The 19,778-nt window shown below is 48.1% G+C and overlaps 1 long non-coding RNA gene across 1 annotated transcript in view; it reads right to left on the bottom strand.

Annotated features, from left to right (window-relative positions):
* The window catches only part of LOC125439059, an 85,466-nt gene extending 71,461 nt beyond the window's left edge, over positions 1–14,005 (bottom strand). Inside the window, exon 1 of the long non-coding RNA XR_007245473.1 lies at positions 13,903–14,005. This is a non-coding gene — a long non-coding RNA (uncharacterized LOC125439059). The remainder of the gene's footprint in view (positions 1–13,902) is intronic.
* Positions 14,006–19,778: the final 5,773 nt, after the last annotated feature.

Raw genomic sequence — 19,778 nt, 5'->3', positions numbered from 1 at the left:
GGAGGAAGAGGAGGAGGAGGATTTATATCCCTCCTTTCTCTCCTGTAAGGAGACTCAAAGGGGCTTACAAGCTCCTTCCTCTCTCCACAACAGACACTTTGTGAGGCAGGTGGGGCTGAGAGAGCTCCAAAGAACTGTGACTAGCCCAAGGTCACCAACAGTGGTGGGATCCAAAAAATTTAGTAACAGGTTCCCATGGTGGTGGGATTCAAACTGTGACGTAGCGCCAATGGGGCTGGGCTGGGCGCAACGGGGGCGTGGCCAGGCATTCCAAGGGCGGGGCATTCCTGGGTGGGGCTGTGGCAAGGACGCAGCCGCTGCGCTGGTCCTTGGGCAGGAAACGAATGCACGCAGGTGCAGGCTGCCACGCACGCCGGTGCACCTCCTGCTAGACTGCTTCAATTTCTGCGCGCTACTGCTGAGAGGAAGGGCGTCACTAAGGCAAAAATCATGAGACAAAATCACCAATTAGTAACCCCCTCTCGGCACACACAAATAATGAGTAACCTACTCTCGGGAACCTGTGAGAACGTGCTGGATCCCACCTCTGGTCACCCAGCTGACATGTGTGGGAGTGCACAAGTTAATCTGGTTCCCCACATAAGCCTCCACAGCTCAAGTGAAACAGTGGGGGAATCAAACCCGGTTCTCCAGATTAGAGCACACCTGCTCTTAACCACCACACCACACTGGCTCTCAACTCTGAAAAGAACCAGGAACTAGAGAGAGAGAAAAAACGGCATTTTAAAAGGGACCGGGAAGATTATATGGGGAATGTTGAGCATTGCGGGGTAGCTGACACATACGAAGACATCCTGGCACGTTGAAATAACTTGGGGATTAGACGTCACAAACACAGGAGTGGGAAGAAAAGGAACAGGGAACACCAATGCCGGAGTTCCTGATGAGCAGAAGGGTAAAACTGACTCTCTATAAGGTCAGAGATGTAGGTTGAGTCTGAGTCACTCATCACCGTTACCTTAAATGGCTCAGACGATCAGTTCTGACACACCGGGCGCAGTATCGGCCCCGCCGCCACCCGGAGTGGTTATGTGGCATTCTAGCTCTGTCTGTCACCTGGGGAAATGCCAGCTTAATTAAAAAGGACACATTCGAGGAGGAGGAGGAGGAGGAGGAGGAGGTGGAGGAGTTTGGATTTATATCCCCCCTTTCTCTCCTGCAGGAGACTCAAAGGGGCTGACAATCTCCTTGCCCTTCCCCCCTCACAACAAACACCCTGTAAGGTAGGTGGGGCTGAGAGAGCTCCTAGAAGCGGTGACTAGCCCAAGGTCACCCAGCTGGCGTGTGTGGGAGTGTACAGGCTAATCTGAATTCCCCAGATAAGCCTCCACAGCTCAGGCGGCACAGCTGGGAATCAAACCCGGTTCCTCCAGATTAGATACACAAGCTCTTAACCTCCTTCACACCACTGTTGCACTTGAGGAGTCCTGCTAGGCCGCCAAGGCTCAGCGGGGGAGCTTCCACTTGGCAAGCAGAAGGTTTCCGGTTCAATCCCCACCATCTCCAGTTAAAACCACTGGGGAGTGGGTGATGGGAAAGACCTCCGCCTGAGACCCTGGACAGCAGTTGCCAGTCTGAGCTGACAATACTAATCTTGATGGACCAAAGGTCTAATTCGGTAGGAGGCAGCTTCATGGCTTCATGTCTACTAGGCAAATTTGGGGTTTCCTTCACTGCTGGAGACATCATCAGTGTGGTCGTCACGCTAGCCAGGACTCATGGCTCTTTCAGGCAATCCAGAGACCCATCCAAAGGAACCTGATAGCCTCATGAGCAATGATTTCCCAGGCAAACACAGTGGCCAACTCTGGTTCAGATGTACCTGGAGATTTTGAAAGCTGAGCCTGGGGGTGTGAGATTTAGGGAGGGGAGGGAGCTCAGAGCGCTATACAACCTACTTTCCAAAGCAGCCGTTTTCTCCAGGAGAAGTAGAGTCAATGTTTTGAATGAATGAATGAATGAATGAATGAATGAATGAATGAATGAATGAATGAATGAATGAATGAATGAAGGGGAGGAGGAGGAGGAAGAGAAAGAGAAAGAGAAAGAGGAGAATTTATACCCCACCTTTCTGTAAGCAGGCTCAAAGTGGATTACAAGCTCCTCTCCTTTTCTCTTCCCACAACAGACACCTTGTAAGATAAGTGAGGCTGAGAGAGTCCTGAGAGAACCGTGACTAGTCCAAGGTCACCCAGCAGGAATGTAGGAGTCCAGAAACACATCTGGTTCACCAGATAAGCCGCTGCCTCTGCCACTCAGGTGGAGGAATGAGGAATAACTAAGTAACGAAGGCAAAAATCACGTGGCAAAATCACCCATGAGTAACCCCCTCTCGGCACACACCAATAATGAGTAACCTACTCTCGGGAACCTGTGAGAACCTGCCGGATCCCACCTCAGGATACCAGATTAAGATGACACAGGTTGTCCAGGCCGCTGTCACCACTGGATAATCCAAAATGAAGAACAAATTAAAGAACGTTCCAAAACTGCGAACCCCGATTTGGAGGAAGTACAAACAGAGCTAAAACAGTTTGAATCCTGCATGCTAAATTGGCGATAACGCACTTCCCTTGTATCCGTACTAAATCACAACTGCTTTCAGTTAGACACCAGTCTAAACAAATCACTGGCTTCCTTTGAATCTAGTGAAAACAAGAAGCAGAGCGTGTCTGGGTGACATAGCTGCACAGACCTATAAATGACGCTTCCTAATGGTTTCCTGTAAGTAATAAACAGGAGGAGATAAAAATGGAACCTGGAAAGACCTTACGGACCTACCAGTACGGTTGACAGACCCATTTCTAGAAATGATTAGAACAACCATCATAAATACTTTCCCCCAATACAGTAGCCCTCCCAGAACGATACCGTGGCCAACAGTACTGAAACGTTGTTCCCACCGAACTAGTCAGATCTCAGAAGCAAAGTAGGCTCAGCCCTGGTTTGTTCCTGGATGGGAGACCGGCAAGGAAGTCCCTGGTTGCTATGTAAAGGCAGGCAATAGAAAACCTTTGGCTGGCTGTCCTAGATGGTCTAGGCTAGCCTGATCTCATCAGATTTCAGAAGATAACCAAGGTTAGCTTTGGTTAGTAATTGGATGGGAGACCACCAAGGAAGTCCCTGGTTGCTACGCAAAGGCAGGCAATAGAAAACCTTTGGCTGGCTGTCCTAGATGGTCTAGGCTAGCCTGATCTCATCAAATTTCAGAAGATAACCAAGGTTAGCTTTGGCTAGTAATTGGATGGGAGACCACCAAGGAAGTCCAGGGTTGCTATGAAGAGACAGGCAATAGAAAACCTTTGGCTGTGTCTGTCTGTCCTAGATGGTCTAGGCTAGCCTGATCTCATCAGATTTCAGAAGATAACCAAGGTTAGCTTTGGTTAGTAATTGGATGGGAGACCACCAAGGAAGTCCCTGGTTGCTATGAAGAGACAGGCAATAGAAAACCTTTGGCTGTGTCTGTCTGTCCTAGATGGTCTAGGCTAGCCTGATCTCATCAGATTTCAGAAGATAACCAAGGTTAGCTTTGGTTAGTAATTGGATGGGAGACCACCAAGGAAGTCCCTGGTTGCTATGAAAAGGCAGGCAATAGAAAACCTTTGGCTGTGTCTGTCTGTCCTTGATGGTCTAGGCTAGTCTGATCTCATCAGATTTCAGAAATAACCAAGGTTAGCTTTGGTTAGTAATTGGATGGGAGACCACCAAGGAAGTCCAGGGTTGCTATGAAGAAACAGGCAATAGAAAACCTTTGGCTGTGTCTGTCTGTCCTTGATGGTCTAGGCCAGGGGTAGGGAACCTGCGGCTCTCCAGATGTTCAGGAACTACAATTCCCATCAGCCCCTACCAGCATGGCCAATTGGCCATGCTGGTAGGGGCTGATGGGAATTGTAGTTCCTGAACATCTGGAGAGCCGCAGGTTCCCTACCCCTGGTCTAGGCCCGTGGTGGCGAACCTATGGCACGGGTGCCAGAGGTGGCACTCAAAGCCCTCTCTGTGGGCACGTGTGCACAGAGTTCATCATGTGTGTGGGGGGGATCGCTACACACACACACACACACACACACACACACACACACACACACACACACACACACACACACATCCAGGCTGGCCTGGGCCGCTGGGCTTGATTATTAGCATTAAACCCAAGACCTAGTTTTGGGGAAGCAGTGTAAGTAACCCTGTTAAGCGCTGTTAAACCCTCCTGATTTTCATGCAAAGAACTAAAGTGCGATCCTTTACCTGGGAGTAAGCTCGGTTGCTGGCAATGGGGCTTGCTTCTGAGTAAACCCTCCTAGGATTGTGATTCACCCACTGGAAGAGTTGCTCAGTTGCTTCAAAGCCAAGCCACCAACTATCACCAAGCTTACTCCCGAGTAACGCACTCCTTGGAGCCAACCGTTTTTTCTAAACTAAAGCCTCAGTATTCAGGTTAAATTGCTGTGTTGGCACTTTGCAATAAATAAGCGGGTTTGGGGTTCAATTTAGGCACTCGGTCTCGAAAAGGTTTGCCATCACTGGTCTAGGCTAGTCTGATCTCATCAGATTTCAGAAATAACCAAGGTTAGCTTTGGTTAGTAATTGGATGGGAGACCACCAAGGAAGTCCAGGGTTGCTGTGAAGAAACAGGCAATAGAAAACCTTTGGCTGGGTCTGTCTGTCCTTGATGGTCTAGGCTAGCCTGATCTCATCAGATTTCAGACGATAACCAAGGTTAGCTTTGGTTAGTAATTGGATGGGAGACCACCAAGGAAGTCCAGGGTTGCTATGAAGAGACAGGCAATGGCAAACCACCTATGTCTGTAGTGGGTTTTCCGGGCTGTGTGGCCATGGTCTGGTGGATCTTGTTCCTCATGTTTCGCCTGCATCTGTGGCTGAAGTCTTCAGAGGTGTATCACAGAGGGAAGTCTGTTACACACGGTGTCCAGCGAGAAGGGAATGTTTTAGTGGGGTATAAATTTTCATGTCCCCGGGTAGGGAACCAATCAGTAAGTGTTTGGGTGGAACTTGCTATGCAAAGGTGTGGTTGATAGCATAGTATCGCAGGTGGGATTTCTCAGTCCCAGAAAACCCTCTACAACCAGTTGAATCTGGCCGTGAAAGCCTTCGACGATACATTGAACACTTCTGTTCGTCTCTCGCCTACAGGATCGCCAAAGAGTTGGTTGCAACTTGACGGCAGTTTCCGCTACCAAATATCCCTTTATCAGCCCAAACAGCTGAGACTAGTCTAAGCTTGTCTGAGTTTGGTCCGCCCTGGTTAGTACTTATATGGGAGACGATCAAAGAAGTCCAGAGGCAAACAACAGCCAACCACTTTTAACTGTTCATTGCCTTGGGAGGTTTTTAGGGTCGCCAGAAGTCTGTTAGGGTCGTTACCCTCACTGTTGCATGTTAAGTTTCTGTTTCCCAGTTCTCCCCGTTCCCGCCACTGGGAAGGACCGCCCACTCCTACCTGTATATATATTGGAACTGAGGGCAAGAACCCTCAGTTCCAGCACCCTGTATCTTAGGGCAACACATATCAATAAAGTGCGTTCCTTTATTTCAAAGTCGACTTTGTCTGAGTGTGTCCAGCCTTACAGTGTGCTGGAACTCCTCTTCGCCTTTGTTTGCAACCTTCCGTACTCAGACCTCTCCAACATGGCTGGAGAATGCTTGAGAATGCCCCATTCCTATCGACTTCTCGCCAATCAAGGAAGAGAGCCCAACCCCGACGTGAATTGTGGACTGGAGTGAGAACTCTTCACGGCGTGGGAACGGTGGAACGGCTGCGCCTCACGACATTTCTTGCGAGATCCCAAGAGCCGGCACGCAAGACAACCCAAGACGTCGACAAGCAACGGCGGGCCTACGCAGCCTTACAGCTACGAACAACGGAGCTACAACACGAACGGGACCAGCTACGCGCCGACCTATCGACTTTGCAAACTCAGGTGGCAGCCCTAATGGCCGACCGCGAGGGGGTCCGGCGATCGGAAAGCACGATGGCGGACGACGTCACAGACGACCTGACCGTGGCCTCTGACTCCCCCATGCAACGCGCGACCATCCTGACGCCTCCCCACCAAGTCGACACAATCGCCACCCGGCGACCCCACCGGAGTTTTCTGGTGACATTCAGTGGGGACCCAGAAGAACACGCCTTCTTCCTCATACAGGCGGGTTCCTACATTGTCTGAGTGTGTCCAGCCTTACCGAAGGCAACTGTGACTTGACAGCACTTTCCACACCATTTTCCCAGCCAACCATCACCACAAGAGCTTTCCGGATAGAAATCGCTATTACACATGCGGGAGAGCTTTAGCCACAGAATTCATACCTCAAACGCAACTGCAGCCGACTCGACAGCATTTAAAATTCAGCGACAAAACGCACAGAGCGAAGGGGGTGTTTGGTTTCGTCTCCTTTTGTTTTGAGGAACCATAAAAGTTTCATTAGGCCTTGTAAAACAACCCTAATCCTGTACTTCCCTGGGCCCTGAATAGCAACCGCCAGCTAATATTCTCGGCTCACAATACCACTCAATATTTAAACAATAAGCATTGATCCGTCAAAGAATTAAAACGCTGCCGACTTTCCTCCCACGACACACGGTCTGACCAAATTAAAGCAGTCCAGCTGGAGACGTAAAGCCGAAGCCGGCTGAGCCGGCCCGGCTCAAATCGATTAAACTATGTGAAAAGGGAGATCGAGATTTGGAAGCAGAAGAACCCCTCCCCCCCCCCCCCCCAAAAAAAAGCTACATGAAACCTCAAAACATGGAGTTGGATCTACTTCCTCTGCTGCAAGAATCCTCCCATTTCTGAAGACGGTTCCAGCAGAAAGTCATTTTGGAGAAGAGCAAGTTTCAAATCCAAACCCAATCGGTCTCAGAGACTAACGTGGTTTTCTGAGATATAAGCTTTAGAAGCTTTTGAAAACGAAAGCTCCAGACAAATGAAGCTTTTCCTCAACATCGATCACTCATTTTATTTTTATTTTATTTAAATTTGATGCCCCGCCCTTTCCCAACGAATTCCAGAATCAGGGCGGTTTACACACGTTACTATTAAAACAATTCAACATATGCGATTATAACAAAATAACTTACAGAGTTAACTAATTAACTGCAAAAAAACACAATAAAACAATAAGATCAGAGGTGGGATCCAGCAGGTTCTCACAGGTTCCCGAGAGCAGGTTACTAATTGTTTGTGTGTGCCGAGAGGGGGTTACTAATGGGTGATTTTGCCACGTGATTTTTGCCTTAGTTACGCCCCTTCTCTCAGCAGTAGCACATAGAACTTGAAGCAGTCTAGCAGGAGGTGCACCGGCGTGCATGGCAGCCTGTGCCTGCGTGCATTCGTTTCCCACCCAAGGACCGGCGCAGTGGCAAGGACGTAGGAATGCCCTGCCCCGGAATGCCCGGCTACGCCCCTGTCGTGCCCTGCCCAGTCCCATTGGCGCTACGCCACAGTTTGAATCCCACCACCATGGGAACCTGTTACTAAAATTTTTGGATCCCACCACTGAATAAGATGCCAATTGGCCGAGTATCCAAAAAACCCAGTATAGCCTGACCCCCAGTATAGAATCAGGGCAGTTTCCAACCTTTATAAAAGAAGAGTTTCGATTTATATCCCACCTTTCTCTCCTGTAAGGAGACTCGAGGCAGCTCACAAACTCCTTTTCCCTTCCCCTCCCCACAACACACACCTCGTGAGGCAGATGGGGCTGAGAAAGTTCTTGGAGAATTGTGCTCGGCCCAAGGTCGCCCAGCAGGCTTCATGTGTAGGAGCGGGAAAACACATCCAGTTCACCAGATAAGAATCCATCACTCATGTGGAGGAGCGGGGAATCCCACCCGGTTCCCCAGGTTAGAGTTCACCGCTCTTAACCACGACACCACATAATAATTCAGACATAAATTAATTTAAGCTCGCGACAATGAAAAACCAATGTAATTTAAAACTTTAAATCTAGCCGTATCGTCTTGGATGGGGTTTGAAATGGATTACAAGATGGCACTTAACTCCTTGGCCCCAGCTGAGGGGGAAGAAAGGAAGGAAAGGGAGAGGGCGAACAGGAAAAAGGGAGGGAAAGAGGAAAAGAAGAGTCGGGTTCCCTTCTGAGAACTCTGCCAGGGTGAGAGAGATTTTTGCGTCTGTAACTGGAGTGGAGTGCTTTCGCTTTACACAGGTGTTGTGCATTGCCACGATCCAAGAATCCCAGAGAATGTAATTTCTGAGGCTCATTCCGCATGGGCCAAAAACAGCAGTGTGAAAACGGTGTGAAAATGTTGTAAAAGGGTTTAAAACAGTGTAAAAGGGTTTATGCTGTTTTCACACCGTTTTCACACTGCTGCTTTTGGCCCGTGCGGAACCAGCCTGAGAGTTATGAACGTTCTATTCCCCAGAACTATAATTCCCAGGTTTTCCCGGGTAGAGGGAATGACTGCAGGGCAAATATATCCTTCCTCCTCTGTATCCTTTGCCATTTCTCAGATGCGGGACCCGGAAGTGAATCCTTCACCCCCTCCCCACCACACGCCGTCCCAGCTGCGCTACTGAGAGCGGTTGTATTACAGTCGAACGCTTGGAAACACAACTCCAGTCAATTCAACCTCAATGGTGCCCGCCTTCTATGCTCTGAAGGCTCTTCCGGAGTCCAAAAATAGAGACGTTGCTATGGAATGAGTCAAGGCTCATGTGAGGAGCAGCAGTTTCATCGTTTGAAGGGAGGAAAGATCGCTTGCCGAAATAAGCAGGGATTTCCCATCTGTGAGAATATATTGCCTTCGTATGAAGCCACCAAACTGCCTGTTGGAAGAGTGGATCCTTGATCCATCCCTGTGATACATCCAGGATTTTGGGCTGAGAAAAGTATTTTGTCATCATCCTTTCACTGGAGAGGACCTCAGACATGATGCTGTACTCACCTGTCGCCAGGTGGGACACGGAGTTCTCCCGGAATCACAGCCACCCAGCGTGGTATAGTGGTTAAGAGCAGGTGCACTCTAATCTGGAGGACCAGGTTTGATTCCCCGCTCTGCCACTTGAGCTGTGGCAGCTTATCTGGTAAACCAGATTTGTTTGTGCACTCCAATAAATGCCAACTGGGTGACCTTGGGCTAGACAGAAAAAGGAAGGAAGGAAGGAAGGAAGGAAGGAAGGAAGGAAGGAAGGAAGGAAGGAAGGAAGGAAGGAAGGAAGGAAGGAAGGAAGGAAGGAAGGAAGGAAGGAAGGAAGGAAGGAAGGAAGGAAGGAAGGAAGGAAGGAGGGAGGGAGGGAGGGAGGGAGGGAGGGAGGGAGGGAGGGAGGGAGGAAGGAAGTCTGTAGCCCCCCAGATTGCTCAGACTGATTTCAAAGCATATAACAACTCAGAAGCTTAAGGAGGTTTTCAAAATATCAGCACCCTCCTTTTATTTAAATCTTGTGCTTTCTTTTTTTTACCAAACATACAAAATTAACAAAAACACTTTGAAATCAATAATGAAACTAACAAGAATTAACACACCCTGGCCTTTCGCTGCGTCCACCAGAAGAAAAACCGTGCCAATTAAACCTATGAGTAATTTCTTAATACATCTTGCAATGTTAAGCTCAGTAAATAATTCTAACCTCGGTAGTTCCCCCCACCCCCCGCCAATTTACAAATCCCCCTGATCCCACCAGCAGTTCTCAAGGTGGTCTGAACAACAGGAAATGTGCAGCCCTAATCCTAGGCAAAGTTACTTCAGTCTAAACCCATGGAATTAAGACGGGAGCATATTTGCACAGCATTTCACGGCAACAATAGCTCAACGATCCGCCGATAGTCATGTGGCAGTCAGACAAAATCAATTATAAGAAACAAAACAGCAGGCTCAATAACAGCATTGAGTATACTACAGCTTTAGCTGTATAAGTAACAGATTCCTCCTGACTCGCTGAGATTCGCCCAATCTGAATGGCATTTCTTGGAGGCCAGCATGGCGAAACAGGAAACCACAATCGGTTTACTCTGGCAGAGTTTTGGAAGTTCTGATTTACTGAAAGCCATCAAGTCAGCATGAGAGCCAGCACAGTGTAGTGGTTAAGAGCAGGTGGACTCTCATCTGGAGAACTGGGTTTGATTCCCCACTCCTCCACCTGAGTGGCTAAGGCTTATCCGGTGAACCAGGTGTGTTTCCGCACTCCTACATTCCTGCTGGGTGACCTTGGGCTAGTCACAGTTCTTTGGAACTCTCGCAGCCCCACCTGTCTCACAAGGGGTCTGTCGTGGGGAGAGGAAGGGAAAGGAGCTTGTAAGCCACCTTGAGTCTCCTTACAGGAGAGAAAGGCGGGGTATAAATCCAAACTCCTACTACTACTCCTTGTCCTCTTCTTCTTCTTGGGCTTCCTTGACAGTCTCCCATCCAAGAATAAACCAAGACCAACTCGGCTTAGCTTCCGAGATATGGTGACATCAAGGCAGCCCAGTCCATCTAGACCAGGGGTCTTCAAACTATGGCCCTCCAGATGTTCATGGGCTACAATTCCCATTAGCCCCTGCCAGCATGGCCAAATGGTAGGGCTCATGGGAATTGTAGTCTATGAACATCTGGAGGGCCATAGTTTGAAGACCCCTGATCTAGACCAAGGCAACGCCCCTTTCCCATCCTCGTGAATTTTTCTCATTAACAGTGGTGGCGAACCTTTGGCACTCCAGATGTTATGGACTACAATTCCCATCAGTCCCAATTGGCCATGCTGGCAGGGGCTGATGGGAATTGTAGTCCATAACATCTGGAGTGCCCAAGGTTCGCCACCACGGTTCTAGGAAAACAAATAAAAGGGAGATTCTTCTAGAGTGGAAGAAGCAAGTTTTGGATTCTTTGTTTCAAGAAAGAGATAAAGAAGAATTAACAAAACGAGAGCGCGACTGTCTTTTTCATGTCATGTTATCTTCCTTCAGAACATAAGAATGAGCCTGCTGGATCAGACCAGAGTCCATCTTGTCCAGCACTCTGCTACTCACAGTGGCCCACCTTCCTTCCTGTTAAAAATCTTTCTTTTTCTTCCATGGCTGAAGTGGATACTTGTACAACGGGGGAGAAACGCAGAAAGGACTTAAGGCAAACCCCTAAGAAAACTCAGTACAGCAAGGAGATCACAAGCAGAGCTGCGAAACACCTCTGCACCCACATCAGCACACAGAGACACGCCCCGCTCCTAACATCATATAAGTATACAAGCATCCTTTGACACACAGAAACGCCTGTCAGAACGGAAGGAGTTTTACTAGCTATTTTCAGAGGTGGGATCCAGCAGGTTCTCACAGGTTCCCAAGAGTAGGTTACTCATTATTTGTGTGTGCCGAGAGGGGGTTACTAATGGGTGATTTTGCCACGTGATTTTGGCCTTAGTTACGCCTCTTCTCTCAGCAGTAGCGCGCAGAACTTGAAGGAGTCTAGCAGGAGGTGCACTGGTGTGCGTGGCAGCCTGCGCCTGCGTGTATTTGTTTCCCGCCCAAGAACCGGCACAGCAACTGTGTCCTTGCCACAGCCCCGCCCAGGAATGTCCCGCCCCCAGAATGCCCGCCTAAGCCCCCCGTCGTGCCCCGCCCAGCCCCATTGGTGCTACGCCACTGTTTGAATCCCACCACCATGGGAACCTGTTACTAAAATTTTTGGATCCCACCACTGGCTATTTTGACAGGAGTTTGGAGGAATTGCCTGCGTTCCCTTTCCCCCAAACTGCTATCAGTGCCATTTTAGGTTTCTGATTTTCTTCGTTGTATTATGCTATTTTTTTCTTTAAAAAAAAAACAGATCTCCTTTGCTCCAAATGTGTGTTTTATTTAAATCTATTTTATATGTGTTTTATTTAACATAGTGCTTTAATGATCTGATGTATTATCGGACAAAAGGAATTTTTGGCTCTTGAAACCTCATATCCCCAAAGTCCTACTGCTTTCTAATGCAGAAGAGTTTGGTTTGGATTTATATCCCGCCTTTCTCTCGTGTAAGGAAACTCAAGGTGGCTCACAAGCTCCTTTCCCTTCCTCTCCCCACAACAGACACCTTGTGAGGTAGGTGGGGTTGAAAGAATTCAGAGATAATTGTGACTGGCCCAGGTCACCCAGCAGGAATGTAGGAGTGCGGAAACACACCTGGTTAACCAGATAAGAACTCTCTCAGCCCCACCTACCTCACAAGGTGTCTGTTGGGGTTTCATTTTGGGGAGGGGGTGTCATCAAGTCACGACTGATTTATGGCGACCCCATAGTGGTTTTGAGCCAAGAGATATTCAGAGATGGTTTGCCACGGCCCGCATTCCCATCATGCACCTAGTACTCCTTGGAGGGCTCCCGTCCAAACACTAATCTGGGCGAAACTTGAGGTCTGACAACATCAGGCTATCCTGGATCATCCAGTTCAGAAATAAACATTAGAGGGTTGCAGGTTTTTTTCCCCAAACCCAGAAACTTTTGAAACAGACAACCCGCACTTCCACTGCTTCAGAGGCTGTTAAGAAGCCCAATGGAGCTTTTCACACAAACCCCAAACAAAAACATAACAGGAATCTCTTGAAAACAAACCCTTGGAGCAGCAGTGGCGTAGTGGCTAAAAGCCGGTGCACGCTTATCTGGAGGAACCGGGTTTGATTCCCCGCTCTGCCGCCTGAGCTGTGGAGGCTTATCTGGGGAATTCAGATTAGCCTGTGCACTCCCACACACGCCAGCTGGGTGACCTTGGGCTAGTCACAGCTTTTTGGAGCTCTCTCAGCCCCACCCACCTCACAGCGTGTTTGTTGTGGGGAGGGGGGAAGGGAAAGGAGTTTGTAAGCCCTTTTGAGTCTCCTGCAGGAGAGAAAGGGGGGATATAAATCCAAACTCTTCTTCTTCTTCTCTTCTTGGTTTGTCAAATAAATAAACAAATAGAAGCAAATATTCAGCACACATGGGTTTAGCTTCGAAGGGGTTTTTTTGGAGCCCTGCGACATAGGGCAGGTATTCTTCAGATGTCTGCAGAAAGGTATATGCCCCTCACCCTGGGGAAATCTGGCTATTTATTTGAATCCAGCTTCTAAGAATCCCCAGGAATAAACTTTCTTCCGCGTGCCAAGTTTGTTATTCTTTTCCCAACGCTCTCCTCGTTCAGAATCCAAGCGAGACCTCAGCCACAGAACACGCAAGCGGAACTTAGGGAATCTGCAGATCCATAGGGCCAGCCCCCTCCGCCCACCCAAAAAATACACCCCGAGAACTGGGCCGAGCCAGGACCAGGACACAGTCGCATTTCAACCCGCGCAGGTTTGAAAGTGACCAAACTGCAGGTCAAACTTTCCCCCGCACAAATCAAAAGATGCTGTCCAGCCCCTTAAAAACGTTTCATTTTTGTTCAGTCCAGGTAGGCCCTCTGCCCATGCTCAGTCAACCCACCCAAACGTCAAACATTCAGGCAACCGAGGAATCACACGCCAACCCCCACGCCCAAGAGGTCCACACCAGACAGCCACGAGCCAGCCTCCTGACGGTCAACATCCCCCACCATTTCCTTGCCAGTACACGTGTTATCCCCATGTCCACTGGTTCACACGAGCTCTCCTCTGCAGGCAAGTCTGGATGCTCACAGAATCTGTATTTTTGGGTGAAATCTGCTTTCTGCAAAGGGCCTGCGTTCAACCACCCAGCCATTCCTCCCCATCTTGGAAGGCAACCCACACAAGAGAGGAGAGGCGTGGGAAACAAATTGCATTTGCTTTTGCACTGTCATGCAAGGGCTCGCTTGCAACATGCAACGGTAGACCCCGCATCCACCCCCCAGGGTCCACCCCTGCTGCAAGGGGGCAGGGGATCCCGGGCCAATGACGCATGCAAAAAATAAAATACACCACCCCGGGGCAAAAAAAAACTGCGCGCGCAGCCGCTCACCTGCCAACCGCGCGTGTGCGTAAAAGCTACTCCGGAGCAACCGAGGCGACCGCGTAAGGAGGCGCACCGACGCCACTGCGCCTGCGTCGCCCGGGCCTTCGGCTTGTCCCCGCCCCTTTCCCTGCTGTCGGCCCTCTCATTGGCTGTAGTTTTGCATCGCACCGGCCGCCTTGGGAAAGAAGCCGGCGATAACGACGACACCCAGCATGCAATGCTCAGAGGGTGCGGAGGGCTCAGCCTCGCCCAATCCAGGCGTGCTTCAAAGGGTTGGGAGTTCCATTCACAAAAAAATGGTCAGGGAGGAGGGGAGGGAGTCCTCATCAGGTGACTTCTCTTCACAGGGATCGCCCATTCAAGCGCAAGAGCGCGAGTCTGGCCCAAGGGAGTTCATGCTGGTCTGAATTTTGGTTAGTAGTTAAGAAGATGCCCCAAGAATAAGCCTCTTTATTTTTTACGCAACAGGCTAAAGCGATGATACCTCCCTCTGGACTGAGTCCTTTACACAAAACAACAACAACAACAACAACAACAACAACAACAACAACAAGAAGAAGGAGGAGGAGGAGGAGGAGGAGGGGAAGGAGGAGGAGGAGTTTGGATTGATATCCCCCCCTTTCTTTCCTGTAGGAGACTCAAAGGGGCTCACAATCTCCTTGCCCTTCCCCCCTCACAACAAACACCCTGTGAGGTGGGTGGGGCTGAGAGAGCTCCGAGAAGCTGTGACTAGCCCCAGGTCACCCAGCTGGCGTGTGTGGGAGTGTACAGGCTAATCTGAATTCCCCAGAGAAGCCTCCACAGCTCAGGCTGCAGAGCTGGGAATCAAATCCAGTCCTCCAGATTATATACACTATCTCTTCACCTCCTATGCCACTGCTCCTCTGACTTTTGAAGAGGAGTCTAATAGATGGCTGGATGGATGGATGGCTGGATGGATGGCTGGATGGATGGATGGATGGATGGATGGCTGGATGGATGGATGGATGGATGGATGGATGGATGGATGGATGGATGGATGGATGGATGGATGGATGGATGGATGGATGGATGGATGGATGGATGGATGGATGGATGGATGGATGGATGGCTTACAGGCTAGATGGATAGCTGAATGGATGGCAAGATAGTTGATTGGATGAGTGGTTGGATTGATGATGGGTAGATGGATGGTTGCCTAGATGTCTGTCAGGACAGATGGATGGATGAATGCATGGATGAATGCACGGGTGGGTGGGTGGGTGGGTGGGTGGATGGGCTGATGGATGCATGGCTGATGGGTAGCTCGGTGGCTGACAGACAGGCAGCCAGGTAGATAGGCAGGCAGGCAGGTTAGGAGCTTTCCATTCTTGTCCCTGATTGGAACCTTAGAGCTGTTCCTGGTTCCAGTCAGTTCATCGATGATGCAGTTGAAAGTTTGGGGATCATTCTGGTCAGCTGCTTTTTGTGCTTCTGTGCCTTTCTTTTCCAGCCAAAGCTTCTTTTCTTTTCGGCAGCTCTCCTTAACAAGTTGGTAAAGCTCTGTATACCTTCGGTTTCTGTCTTCCGTTTCATCTGCACCTTTAGCCTGCTCCCATTTCAGTTTAATGGCTTATTTTTCATCAATCAGCTTCCATATTCGGACTTGGACCCACTGTTCCTTCTGTTGACCTCAGCGTCTCCCAATAGTGTTTTGGGCACATTCTGCGATGGTGTCCCTAAGACTACTCCAGTCTTCTATATCTTCATTTCCCTAAGAAGGTTGAAGCTATTATACAATTTCAAGGCAAAGGTGGTGGTAGTGGCGGGGTCTTTGAGTTTCTCTGTTGCAAATGGTTTCTTTGGTATGGTCTTTCTTGTGTTTCAGAGCTTGAGCTTGATTTCTGCTCTGACTAGATCAGTGGTGGTGAACCTATGGCACTCCAGATGTTCATGGACTACAATTCCCATCAGCCAATTGGCCATGCTGGCAGGGGCTGATGGGAATTGTAGTCCATGAACATCTGGAGTGCCATAGGTTCACCACCACGGGACTAGATAATGGTCTGATACAACATCTGCCTTTCTGTAGACCCTTGTGTCAGACTCTCAAACGTGGAAATAACAGGAACCGTAGGAAAGTCCTAAAGCAGTTTATTTCTAACAACGCATAGAGTAACAATAGAAAGCTGAATCTAAGCTCTCCAGCTTAGATCCAGAGATTATGTCCTTCCACCCCCCCCCCCATGTGTCCCACACCAAATGTGTCTCACAAATTCTACAACATTTGCACTACAGAGCTTCAAAGAACCTGAGAACCGTTCACACCTTCTTGCAGGCGCCAGGAGGTTGCCAGGAAGGGAAGAGGGAAACAGAAAAGCAGTTACAGGAAAACATTTGCAATTCTTACACAACAAGACATCTGGGCACTGACAGACTTGGGCCTGACACCTTGCATCACACGTTGCTGACCTCCACTTCCTGCTGATACAGATGAAGTCGACTTCATTGAAGATTTGCCCATCTAATGACCACCATGTTTTCTTGTGGATCCTCTGATGTTGGAAATATGGGTTCCCAACACACAACCCACAGTGTTCACAGAGCGACAGCAACCGCTCGCCGTTGTCACTGAGCTGAGCATGAGACTCATAAATGTTGTAAAATCCAACACAATCTACAAACAATTACAAGCTGTAACAATATAATCTGTTTGAAATCATAAAACCTTTCCGGCATTCATAAAAACCTGTTTTAAAAATCCATGGATAATTAACGCAGATCCATCTTATGTGTTTGTATATTATTCTCTTTCCTGTGTTCTTTTTTCCCTATTCTCGGTTGCTATGTTGTTATGTTTTGCAAAAAGATAATTATGCTTTTAAAAAAGGAAATGTGTGTTCATACCTAAAAACACTTTGACAACCAAAAAAACGTACAGAGATTACAAACATGGATGATTATTGGGGCACTGTGTGGTTTCTGGGCTGTATGGGCGTGCTCTAGCAGAACTGCTAGAACACGGCCATACAGCCAGGAAACCACACAACACCTCAGTGATTCCGGCCGTGAAAGCCTTCGACAATACATGGATGATTATCTTTATCGTAGGGACTTCCACATTCATCTGCCTCAAGTATTAGTTGTAAATAAGTATATCTCTTGGTAGCAATGTAAACAGAGTTATATCTTTTAATTTATTTTGATTTGTATCCCAACCTACCCCAAATCCTTGGAGAGGCTTGGATGGGATGGGATGTCAAAGTCAAGAACAGGCACCTTGATTTAATACTGTATCTGCATATGAAGACATGCGAATTAACTTTAAACAGAATCATGGAATCATAGAGTTGGAAGAGACCCCAAGGGCCCTCAAGTCCAACCCCCTGAAATGCAGGAACACATAATCAAAGCACCCCCTGACAGATGGCCATCCAGCCTCTCTTTATAAACCTCCAAAGAAGGAGACTCCACCACACTTCGAGGTAGGGCATTCCACTATTGAACAGCCCTCACTGTCAGGAAGTTTTTCCTGATGTTCAGGTGGAATCTCTTTCCCTTCACCCATGACTTCTTGTCCTAGTCTCTGGAGCAGCAGAAAACAAGCTTGCTCTCTCACCAACGTGACCTCCCTTCAAATATCTAAACATGGCTATCATGTCACCTCTTAACCTTCCCTTCCACAAAGTAAACATCCCCAGCTCCCTAAGTCTCTCCTCGTAGGGCATGGATTCCAGAACTTTGGCCATTTTGGTTGCCCTCCTCTGGACCTGTTCCATCTTGTCAATATCCTTCCTGAATTGCGATGCCCAGAACTGTACACAATATTCCAGGTGAGGTCTAACCAGTGCAGAATAGAGAGGTACAATTATATCCCTTGATCTTGACACTATGCTCCTATTGATACAGCCCAGAATCACACTGGCTTTCTTGGCCGCCGCATCACAATCAAACCATTGGTCTTTCAAGCTCGGTATTGTCTACTCAGACTGGCAGCTGCTCTCCAGGGTCTCAGGCCAAGGTCTCTCACATCACCTTCATCCTGATCCTTTTAACTGGAGATGCCGGGAATTGAACCTGGGACCCTTTGCATGCCAAGCAGAGGTTCTGCCACTGAGCCACTGCCCACCCCCACCCCCGGTATCAAATAAGATGTGGAAAAATGGTCCAAAACATAAATTACACCAAGAGGCAGTTCAGAGCCCTTTGGGGATGGGGTGGTATATTAAATCAGACAGATAGACAGACAGACAGATAGACAGAAGAAGAAGAAGAAGAAGAAGAAGAAGAAGAAGAAGAAGAAGAAGAAGAAGAAGAAGAAGAAGAAGAAGAAGAAGAAGAAGAAGAAGAAGAAGAAGAAGAAGAAGAAGAAGAAGAGGAGGAGGAGGAGGAGGAGGAGGAGGAGGAGGAGTTTGGATTTATATCCCCCCTTTCTCTCCTGTAGGAGACTCAAAGGGGCTTACAATCTCCTTGCCCTTCCCCCCTGTGAGGTAGGTGGGGCTGAGAGAGCTCCGAGAAGCTGTGACTAGCCCAAGGTCACCCAGCTGGTGTGTGTGGGAGTGTACAGGTTAATCTGAATTCCCCAGATAAGCCTCCACAGCTCAGGCAGCAGAGCGGAGAATCAAACCCGGTTCCTCCAGATTAGTTACACGAGCTCTTAATCTCCTACGCCACTGCTGTGTAGGTCGGTCGGTCGGTCGGTCGGTCGGTCGGTCGGTTGGTCGGTTGATAGATTGATAGATTGATAGGATGATAGATGATGGGGTGGGGGGGGGTGGATGGTTGGATGGATGGATGGATGGATGGATAGATGCTACTGTGTATATTAAATCTACCATTCCTAGTGGATAATAAAAAGAGACTTCTGATACTTTTAAGTTCAGCACATTTCTAATGGCATAAAGTTTCATGAGCAAAAGCCCATGTCTGGACTGTCAACTGGAGCCTTATTCAAAATTCATCCCCCTCCTACGCACTCCTTTCTTTTTTAAAATGGTGCCAATCAGGGACCGACACTTTAAGCTAACCGATATAGCCGTTTCTTCCCCATGTCCTAATCTCGTTACACAGATAATTAACATTTCACTTGCTACCACATAACAACCAATAATCACATTTATTAAAATATCTCTGGAATTGTTACAAATTATGTACCTTCCTGAAATCTTAATTGCCACCTGGGCGTAGTTGCCAGGTGTGGGAGAGTCGGGGGAAGAACAGCCCAAGATTTTAATTGTATCATTATCCTCAATTTGTAGGAAATAATCCTGCTTGTTAGTGGAGTTAGTGTGCCTGTTCTTTAGAAAGCAAGACAAAGATTCCCGAAAATAAGCTATCAGCAGCTTTTTGTAATAATAACAACGAAGTCTGCAATCCTGTGTACATTGACTTGAAAATAAATTCTACTGCCTTCAGATTTTGTATTTGTATTTCGATTTATACCCTGGCCTATCCCTGCAGGGCTCAGGGCGGCTAACAACACAGCAAAACAATATATGTTAAAACAGAGTACACACACACACACACACACACACAAGCCTTTATTGGCATACAAAACAGGACAAAATTATAAAACAAAACAAGGTTAAGAAATGCAGTTAAAATTACTAATTTCCAGTATAAAATTTGCAACAGTTTCACAAAAGAGCACATCAGAGCTGTTCAGGAGATTGGGTATCTTATAACACTCATGCCACTGAGAACATTGCAAGAAAATGGAATTCATGTATTTCATGCGTATCTTTTTGTATTTAGGGCATACAAACAGAGAATGGTCAAGTGTTTCAACCGTAGTCATATCACATGAACAAACTCTTTTAGAACGTTCCATATTCTTAAATCTTCCCTCCAGCAGAGCTGATGGCAGCACATTACATCTTGCAGTAGCCAAGGCTCTCCTCTGGGCGGGATTAATCAGCAGACGA

The sequence above is a fragment of the Sphaerodactylus townsendi genome, linkage group LG09 (assembly GCF_021028975.2).
Source record: "Sphaerodactylus townsendi isolate TG3544 linkage group LG09, MPM_Stown_v2.3, whole genome shotgun sequence".
Lineage (NCBI taxonomy): Eukaryota > Metazoa > Chordata > Lepidosauria > Squamata > Sphaerodactylidae > Sphaerodactylus > Sphaerodactylus townsendi.
This window is presented reverse-complemented; position numbering and strand designations above follow the sequence as displayed.